Source organism: Palaemon carinicauda, chromosome 19 (assembly GCF_036898095.1).
Source record: "Palaemon carinicauda isolate YSFRI2023 chromosome 19, ASM3689809v2, whole genome shotgun sequence".
In the NCBI taxonomy this organism is placed as follows: Eukaryota; Metazoa; Arthropoda; class Malacostraca; order Decapoda; family Palaemonidae; genus Palaemon; species Palaemon carinicauda.
This window is the reverse complement of record NC_090743.1, coordinates 26,091,614-26,102,293: the sequence shown is the minus strand read 5'-3', so window position 1 is coordinate 26,102,293 and position 10,680 is coordinate 26,091,614.

Genomic DNA, 10,680 nt, shown 5'->3' with positions numbered 1-10,680 from the left:
GTTGAACTATGGAACATAGAGAGAAAAAGGAACTTTTTTTGAGGAGGAAGTATTCTTTGATGCATCATCGGATAAAGTACAGACTCGGTTGGAAGGATCAAGTGGGCGAACTATGGAACATAGAGAGAAAAGGGAACTTTTTTGAGGAAGAAATATTGTTTGATGCAGAGGTACAAGCTTGCATCATCGGATAAAGTATAGACTCGGTTGGAAGGATCAAGTGTCTGAACTATGGAACATAGAGAGAAAAAAGAACTTTTTTTGAGGAGAAAATATTCTTTGATGCAGAGGTACAAGCCTGCATCATTGGATAAAGTACAGACTCAGTTGGAATGATGAAGTGGTTGAACTGTGGAACATATAGAGAAAAGGGAACTTTTTTGAGGAAGAAATATTATTTGATGCCGAGGTACAAGCGTGCATCATCGGATAAAGTACAGACTTAGCTGGAATGATGAAGTGGTTGAACTATGGAATATAGAGAGAAAAGGTAACTTTTTTGAGGAAGAAATATTATTTGATGCAGAGGTACAAGCGTGCATCATCGGATAAAGTACAGACTCAGTTGGAATGATGTAGTGGTTGAACTATGGAACATAGAGAGAAAAGGGAACTTTTTTGAAGAAGAAATATTCTTTAATGCAGAGGTACAAGCGTGCATCATCGGATAAAGTTCAGAATCAGTGTGAATGATGAAGTGGTTGAACTATGGAGCATAGAGAAAAAAAGAAACTTTTTTTGATGAGGAAATATTCTTTGATGCAGAGGTACAAGCCTGCATCATCGGATAAAATACAGACTCTGTTGGAATGATGAAGTGGTTGAACTGTGGAACATAGAGAGAAAAGGGAACTTTTTTGAGGAAGAAATATTATTTGATGCAGAGGTACAAGCCTGCATCATCGGATAAAATACAGACTCAGTTGGAATGATGAAGTGGTTGAACTATGGAACATAGAGAGAAAAGAGAACTATTTTGAGGAGGAAATATTCTTTGATTCAGAGGTACAAGCGTGCATCATCGGATAAAGTACAGACTCAGTTGGAATGATGAAGTGGTTGAACTATGGAATATAGAGAGAAAAGGGAACTTTTTTGAGGAAGATATATTATTTGATGCAGAGGTACAAGCGTGCATCATCGGATAAAGTACAGACTCAGCTGGAATGATGAAGTGGTTGAACTATGGAACATAGAGAGAAAAGGGAACTTTTTTGAGGAAGAAATATTCTTTGATGCAGAGGGACAAGCCTGCATCATTGGATAAAGTACAGACTCTGTTGGAATGATGAAGTGGTTGAACTATGGAACATAGAGAGAAAAGGGAACTTTTTTTGAGGAGGAAATATTCTTTAATGCAGAGGTACAAGCGTGCATCATCGGATAAAGTACAGACTCAGATGGAATGATGAAGTGGTTGAACTATGGAATATAGAGAGAAAAGGGAACTTTTTTGAGGAGGAAATATTCTTTGATGCAGAGGTACAAGCGTGCATCATCGGATAAAGTACAGACTCAGCTGGAATGATGAAGTGGTTGAACTATGGAACATAGAGAGAAAAGGGAACTTTTTTGATGAAGAAATATTTTTGATGCAGAGGTACAAGCCTGCATGATCGTATAAAGTGCAGACTCAGTTGGAATGATGAAGTGGTTGAACTATGGAACATAGAGCGAAAAGAGAACTTTTTTCAGGAGGAAATATTCTTTGATGCAGAGGTACAAGCCTGCATCATCGGATAAAGTACAGACTCAGTTGGAATGATGAAGTGGTTGAACTATGGAATATAGAGAGAAAAGGGAACTTTTTTGAGGAAGAAATATTATTTGATGCAGAGGTACAAGCGTGCATCATCGGATAAAGTACAGACTCAGCTGGAATGATGAAGTGGTTGAACTATGGAACATAGAGAGAAAAGGGAACTTTTTTGAGGAAGAAATATTCTTTGATGCAGAGGGACAAGCCTGCATCATCGGATAAAGTACAGACTCGGTTGGAAGGATCAAGTGGCCGAACTATGGAACATAGAGAGAAAAAGGAACTTTTTTTGAGGAGACAATATTCTTTGATGCATAGGTACAAGCCTGCATCATCGGATAAAGTACAGACTCGGTTGTAAGGATCATATGGCCGAACTATGGAACATAGAGAGAAAAAGAAACTTTTTTTGTTGAGGAAATATTCTTTGATGCAGAGGTACAAGCCTGCATCATCGGATAAAGTACAGACCCAGTTGTAAGGATCAAGTGGTTGAACTATGGAACATAGAGAAAAAAGGAACTTTTATTGAGGAGAAAATATTCTTTGATACAGAGGTACAAGTCTGCATCATCGGTTAAAGTACAGACTCAGTTGGAATGATGAAGTGGTTGAACTATGGAACATAGAGAGAAAAGGGAATTTTTTTGAGGAAGAAATATTCTTTGATGCAGAGGACAAGCCTGCATCATCGGATAAAGTACAGACTCGTTGGAATGATGAAGTGGTTGAACTATGGAACATAGAGAGAAAAGGGAACTTTTTTGAGGAGGAAATATTCTTTGATGCAGAGGTACAAGCCTGCATCATCGGATAAAGTACAGACTCAGTGGAATGATGAAGTGGTTGAACTATGGAACATAGAGAGAAAAGGAACTTTTTTGAGGAGAAATATTCTTTGATGCAGAGGTACAAGCCTGCATCATCGGATAAAGTACAGACTCAGTTGGAATGATGAAGTGGTTGAACTATGGAACATAGAGAGAAAAGGGAACTTTTTGAGGAAGAAATATTCTTTGATGCAGAGGTACAAGCATGCATCATCGGATAAAGTGCAGACTCAGTTGGAATGATGAAGTGGTTGAACTATGGAACATAGAGAGAAAAGGGAACTTTTTTGAGGTATTCATGCAGAGATAAAGTACAGACTCGGTTGGAAGGATCAAGTGTCTGAACTATGGAACATAGAGAGAAAAGGGAACTTTTTTGAGGAAGAAATATTCTTTGATGCAGAGGTACAAGCCTGCATCATTGGATAAAGTACAGACTCAGTTGGAATGATGAAGTGGTTGAACTATGGAACATAGAGAGAAAAGGGAACTTTTTTGAGGAAGAAATATTCTTAGATGCAGAGGTACAAGCCTGCATCATCGGATAAAGTACAGACTTAGCTGGAATGATGAAGTGGTTGAACTATGGAATATAGAGAGAAAAAGGAACTTTTTTGAGGAGAAATATTCTTTGATGCAGAGGTACAAGCGTGCATCATCGGATAAAGTACAGACTCAGTTGGAATGATGTAAGTGGTTGAACTATGGAACATAGAGAGAAAAGGAACTTTTTTGAGGAAGAAATATTCTTTGATGCAGAGGTACAAGCGTGCATCATCGGATAAAGTTCAGACTCAGTTGGAATGATGAAGTGGTTGAACTATGGAGCATAGAGAGAAAAAAGAACTTTTTTTGAGAGGAAATATTCTTTGATGCAGAGGTACAAGCCTGCATCATCGGATAAAGTACAGACTGTTGGAATGATGAAGTGGTTGAACTATGGAACATAGAGAGAAAAGGAACTTTTTTGAGGAAGAAATATTCTTTGATGCAGAGGTACAAGCCTGCATCATCGGATAAAGTACAGACTCAGTTGGAATGATGAAGTGGTTGAACTATGGAACATAGAGAGAAAAGGAACTTTTTTGAGGAGGAAATATTCTTTGATGCAGAGGTACAAGCGTGCATCATCGGATAAAGTACAGACTCAGTTGGAATGATGAAGTGGTTGAACTATGGAATATAGAGAGAAAAGGGAACTTTTTTGAGGAAGAAATATTATTTGATGCAGAGGTACAAGCGTGCATCATCGGATAAAGTACAGACTCAGTTGGAATGATGTAAGTGGTTGAACTATGGAACATAGAGAGAAAAGGGAACTTTTTTGAGGAAGAAATATTCTTTGATGCAGAGGTACAAGCCTGCATCATCGGATAAAGTACAGACTCAGTTGGAATGATGAAGTGGTTGAACTATGGAACATAGAGAGAAAAGAACTTTTTTGAGGAGGAAATATTCTTTGATGCAGAGGTACAAGCGTGCATCATCGGATAAAGTACAGACTCAGATGGAATGATGAAGTGGTTGAACTATGGAACATAGAGAGAAAAAGGAACTTTTTTGAGGAGGAAATATTCTTTGATGCAGAGGTACAAGCGTGCATCATCGGATAAAGTACAGACTCAGTTGGAATGATGTAGTGGTTGAACTATGGAACATAGAGAGAAAAGGGAACTTTTTTGAGGAAGAAATATTTTTTGATGCAGAGGTACAAGCCTGCATCATCGGATAAAGTGCAGACTCAGTTGGAATGATGAAGTGGTTGAACTATGGAACATAGAGAGAAAAGGAACTTTTTTGAGGAAGAAATATTCTTTGATGCAGAGGTACAAGCGTGCATCATCGGATAAAGTACAGACTCAGTTGGAATGATGAAGTGGTTGAACTATGGAACATAGAGAGAAAAGGGAACTTTTTTGAGGAAGAAATATTATTTGATGCAGAGGTACAAGCCTGCATCATCGGATAAAGTACAGACTCAGCTGGAATGATGTAGTGGTTGAACTATGGAACATAGAGAGAAAAGGGAACTTTTTTGAGGAAGAAATATTCTTTGATGCAGAGGTACAAGCCTGCATCATCGGATAAAGTGCAGACTCAGTTGGAATGATGAAGTGGTTGAACTATGGAACATAGAGAGAAAAGAGGAACTTTTTTGAGGAGGAAATATTCTTTGATGCAGAGGTACAAGCTTGCATCATTGGATAAAGTACAGACTCAGTTGGAATGATGAAGTGGTTGAACTATGGTATATAGAGAGAAAAGGGAACTTTTTTGAGGAAGAAACATTATTTGATGCAGAGGTACAAGCGTGCATCATCGGATAAAGTACAGACTCAGCTGGAATGATGAAGTGGTTGAACTATGGAACATAGAGAGAAAAGGGAACTTTTTTGAGGAAGAAATATTCTTTGATGCAGAGGGACAAGCCTGCATCATCGGATAAAGTACAGACTCGGTTGGAAGGATCAAGTGGCCGAACTATGGAACATAGAGAGAAAAAGGAACTTTTTTGAGGAGACAATATTCTTTGATGCATAGGTACAAGCCTGCATCATCGGATAAAGTACAGACTCGGTTGTGGATCATATGGCCGAACTATGGAACATAGAGAGAAAAAGAAACTTTTTTTGAGGAGGAAATATTCTTTGATGCAGAGGTACAAGCCTGCATCATCGGATAAAGTACAGACCCAGTTGTAAGGATCAAGTGGCCGAAATATGGAACATAGAGAAAAAAGGAACTTTTTTTGAGGAGAAAATATTCTTTGATACAGAGGTACAAGCCTGCATCATTGGTTAAAGTACAGACTCAGTTGGAAGGATGAAGTGTCCGAACTATGGATCATAGAGAGAAAAAGGAACTTTTTTTGAGAAGAAAATATTCTTTGATGCAGAGGTACAAGCCTGCATCATCGCATAAAGTACAGACTCAGTTGGAATGATGAAGTGGTTAAAATATGGAACATAGAGAGAAAAGGGAACTTTTTTGAGGAGGAAATATTCTTTGATGCAGAGGATACAAGCCTGCATCATCGGATAAAGTACAGACTCGGTTGGAAGGATCAAGTGGCCGAACTATGGAACATAGAGAAAAAAGGAACTTTTTTTGAGGAGAAAATATTCTTTGATGCAGAGGTACAAGCCTGCATCATCGGATAAAGTACAGACTCAGTTGGAAGGATCAAATGTCCGAACTATGGAATATAGAGAGAAAAAGGAATTTTTTTTTGAGGAGAAAATATTCTTTGATGCAGAGGTACAAGCCTGCATCATCGGATAAAGTATAGACTCAGTTGGAATGATGAAGTGGTTGAACTATGGAACATAGAGAGAAAAAGGAACTTTTTTTGAGGAGGAAATATTCTTTGATGCATCATCGGATAAAGTACAGACTCGGTTGGAAGGATCAAGTGGCGAACCATGGAATATAAAGAGAAAAAGGAACTTTTTTGAGGAAGAAATATTCTTTGATGCAGAGGTACAAGCTTGCATCATCGGATAAAGTATAGACTCAGTTGTAATGATGAAGTGGTTGAACTATGGAACATAGAGAGAAAAAAGAACTTTTTTTGAGGAGAAAATATTCTTTGATGCAGAGGTACAAGCCTGCATCATCGGATAAAGTACAGACTCGGTTGGAAGGATCAAGTGTCTGAACTATGGAACATAGAGAGAAAAGGGAACTTTTTTGAGGAAGATATATTCTTTGATGTAGAGGTACAAGCCTGCATCATTGGATAAAGTACAGACTCAGTTGAAATGATGAAGTAGTTGAACTGTGGAACATAGAGAGAAAAGGAAACTTTTTTGAGGAAGAAATATTATTTGATGCCGAGGTACAAGCCTGCATCATTGGATAAAGTACAGACTCAGTTGGAATGATGAAGTGGTTGAGCTATGGAACATAGAGAGAAAAGGGAACTTTTTTGAGGAAGAAATATTCTTAGATGCAGAGGTACAAGCGTGCATCATCGGATAAAGTACAGACTCAGTTGGAATGATGTAGTGGTTGAACTATGGAACATAGAGAGAAAAGGGAACTTTTTTGAAGAAGAAATATTCTTTAATGCAGAGGTACAAGCGTGCATCATCGGATAAAGTTCAGAATCAGTTGGAATGATGAAGTGGTTGAACTATGGAGCATAGAGAAAAAAAGAAACTTTTTTGAGGAGGAAATATTCTTTGATGCAGAGGTACAAGCCTGCATCATCGGATAAAGTACAGACTCAATTGGAATGATGAAGTGGTTGAACTATGGAACATAGAGAGAAAAGAGAACTTTTTTGAGGAGGAAATATTCTTTAATGCAGAGGTACAAGCGTGCATCATCGGATAAAGTACAGACTCAGTGGAATGATGAAGTGGTTGAACTATGGAATATAGAGAGAAAAAGGAACTTTTTTGAGGAGGAAATATTCTTTGATGCAGAGGTACAAGCCTGCATCATCGGATAAAGTACAGACTCAATTGGAATGATGAAGTGGTTGAACTATGGAACATAGAGAGAAAAGAGAACTTTTTTGAGGAGGAAATATTCTTTGATGCAGAGGTACAAGCGTGCATCATCGGATAAAGTACAGACTCAGTTGGAATGATGAAGTGGTTGAACTATGGTATATAGAGAGAAAAGGGAACTTTTTTGAGGAAAAATATTATTTGATGCAGAGGTACAAGCGTGCATCATCGGATAAAGTACAGACTCAGCTGGAATGGTGAAGTGGTTGAACTATGGAACATAGAGAGAAAAAGGAACTTTTTTGAGGAAGAAATGTTCTTTGATGCAGAGGGACAAGCCTGCATCATCGGATAAAGTACAGACTATGTTGGAATGATGAAGTGGTTGAACTATGGAACATAGAGAGAAAAGGGAACTTTTTTTGAGGAGGAAATATTCTTTGATGCAGAGGTACAAGCGTGCATCATCGGATAAAGTACAGACTCATATGGAATGATGAAGTGGTTGAACTATGGAATATAGAGAGAAAAGGGAACTTTTTTGAGGAGGAAATATTTTTTGATGCAGAGGTACAAGCATGCATCATCGGATAAAGTGCAGACTCTGTTGGAATGATGTAGTGGTTGAACTATGGAACATAGAGAGAAAAGGGAACTTTTTTGAGGAAGAAATATTTTTTGATGCAGAGGTACAAGTGTGCATCATCGGATAAAGTGCAGACTCAGTTGGAATGATGAAGTGGTTGAACTATGGAACATAGAGAGAAAAGAACTTTTTTGAGGAAGAAATATTCTTTGATGCAGAGGTACAAGCGTGCATCATCGGATAAAGTACAGACTCAGCTGGAATGATGAAGTGGTTGAACTATGGAACATAGAGAGAAAAGGGAACTTTTTTGAGGAAGAAATATTCTTTGATGCAGAGGTACAAGCCTGCATCATCAAATAAAGTACAGACTCAGTTGGAATGATGTAGTGGTTGAACTATGGAACATAGAGAGAAAAGGGAACTTTTTTGATGAAGAAATATTTTTTGATGCAGAGGTACAAGCCTGCATCATCGTATAAAGTGCAGACTAGTTGGAATGATGAAGTGGTTGAACTATGGAACATAGAGAGAAAAGGGAACTTTTTTGAGGAAGAAATATTATTTGATGCAGAGGCTCAAGCCTGCATCATCGGATAAAGTATAGACTCAGTTGGAATGATAAAGTGGTTGAACTATGGAACATAGAGAGAAAAGGGAACTTTTTTGAGTAAGAAATATTATTTGATGCAGAGGTTCAAGCCTGCATCATCGGATAAAGTATAGACTCAGTTGGAATGATATTGTGGTTGAACTATGGAACATAGAGAGAAAAGGGAACTTTTTTGAGGAAGAAATATTATTTGATGCAGAGGTTCAAGCCTGCATCATCGGATAAAGTATAGACTCAGTTGGAATGATGTAGTGGTTGAACTATGGAACATAGAGAGAAAAGGGAACTTTTTTGAGGAAGAAATATTCTTTGATGCATAGGTACAAGCTGCATCATTGGATAAAGTACAGACTCAGTTGGAATGATGAAGTGGTTGAACTATGGAACATAGAGAGAAAAGGGAACTTTTTTGAGGAAGAAACATTATTTGATGCAGAGGTACAAGCCTGCATCATCGGATAAAGTACAGACTCAGTTGGAATGATGAAGTGGTTGAACTATGGAACATAGAGAGAAAAGGGAACTTTTTTGAGGAAGAAATATTCTTTGATGCAGAGGGACAAGCCTGCATCATCGGATAAAGTACAGACTCAGTTGGAAGGATCAAGTGGCCGAACTATGGAACATAGAGAGAAAAAGGAACTTTTTTGAGGAGAAATATTCTTTGATGCAGAGGTACAAGCCTGCATCATCGGATAAAGTACAGACTCGTTGGAATGATCAAGTGGCCGAACTATGGAACATAGAGAGAAAAGGGAACTTTTTTGAGGAGGAAATATTCTTTGATGCAGAGGTACAAGCCTGCATCATCGGATAAAGTACAGACCCAGTTGTAAGGATCAAGTGGCCGAAATATGGAACATAGAGAAAAAAGGAACTTTTTTTGAGGAGAAAATATTCTTTGATGCAGAGGTACAAGCCTGCATCATTGGTTAAAGTACAGACTCAGTTGGAAGGATGAAGTGTCCGAACTATGGATCATAGAGAGAAAAAGGAACTTTTTTTGAGGAAGAAAATATTCTTTGATGCAGAGGTACAAGCCTGCATCATCGCATAAAGTACAGACTCAGTTGGAATGATGAAGTGGTTAAAATATGGAACATAGAGAGAAAAGGGAACTTTTTTGAGGAGGAAATATTCTTTGATGCAGAGGTATAAGCCTGCATCATCGGATAAAGTACAGACTCGGTTGGAAGGATCAAGTGGCCGAACTATGGAACATAGAGAAAAAAGGAACTTTTTTTGAGGAGAAAATATTCTTTGATGCAGAGGTACAAGCCTGCATCATCGGATAAAGTACAGACTCAGTTGGAAGGATCAAATGTCCGAACTATGGAATATAGAGAGAAAAAGGAACTTTTTTTTTGAGGAGAAAATATTCTTTGATGCAGAGGTACAAGCCTGCATCATCGGATAAAGTACAGACTCAGTTGGAATGATGAAGTGGTTGAACTATGGAACATAGAGAGAAAAAGGAACTTTTTTTGAGGAGGAAATATTCTTTGATGCATCATCGGATAAAGTACAGACTCGGTTGGAAGGATCAAGTGGGCGAACTATGGAACATAGAGAGAAAAAGGAACTTTTTTGAGGAAGAAATATTCTTTGATGCAGAGGTACAAGCTTGCATCATCGGATAAAGTATAGACTCAGTTGGAATGATGAAGTGGTTGAACTATGGAACATAGAGAGAAAAAAGAACTTTTTTTGAGGAGAAAATATTCTTTGATGCAGAGGTACAAGCCTGCATCATCGGATAAAGTACAGACTCGGTTGGAAGGATCAAGTGTCTGAACTATGGAACATAGAGAGAAAAGGGAACTTTTTTGAGGAAGAAATATTCTTTGATGTAGAGGTACAAGCCTGCATCATTGGATAAAGTACAGACTCAGTTGGAATGATGAAGTGGTTGAACTGTGGAACATAGAGAGAAAAGGAACTTTTTTGAGGAAGAAATATTATTTGATGCCGAGGTACAAGCCTGCATCATTGGATAAAGTACAGACTCAGTTGGAATGATGAAGTGGTTGAACTATGGAACATAGAGAGAAAAGGGAACTTTTTTGAGGAAGAAATATTCTTTGATGCAGAGGTACAAGCGTGCATCATCGGATAAAGTACAGACTCAGTTGGAATGATGTAGTGGTTGAACTATGGAACATAGAGAGAAAAGGGAACTTTTTTGAAGAAGAAATATTCTTTAATGCAGAGGTACAAGCGTGCATCATCGGATAAAGTTCAGAATCAGTTGGAATGATGAAGTGGTTGAACTATGGAGCATAGAGAAAAAAAGAAACTTTTTTGAGGAGGAAATATTCTTTGATGCAGAGGTACAAGCCTGCATCATCGGATAAAGTACAGACTCAATTGGAATGATGAAGTGGTTGAACTATGGAACATAGAGAGAAAAGAGGAACTTTTTTGAGGAGGAAATA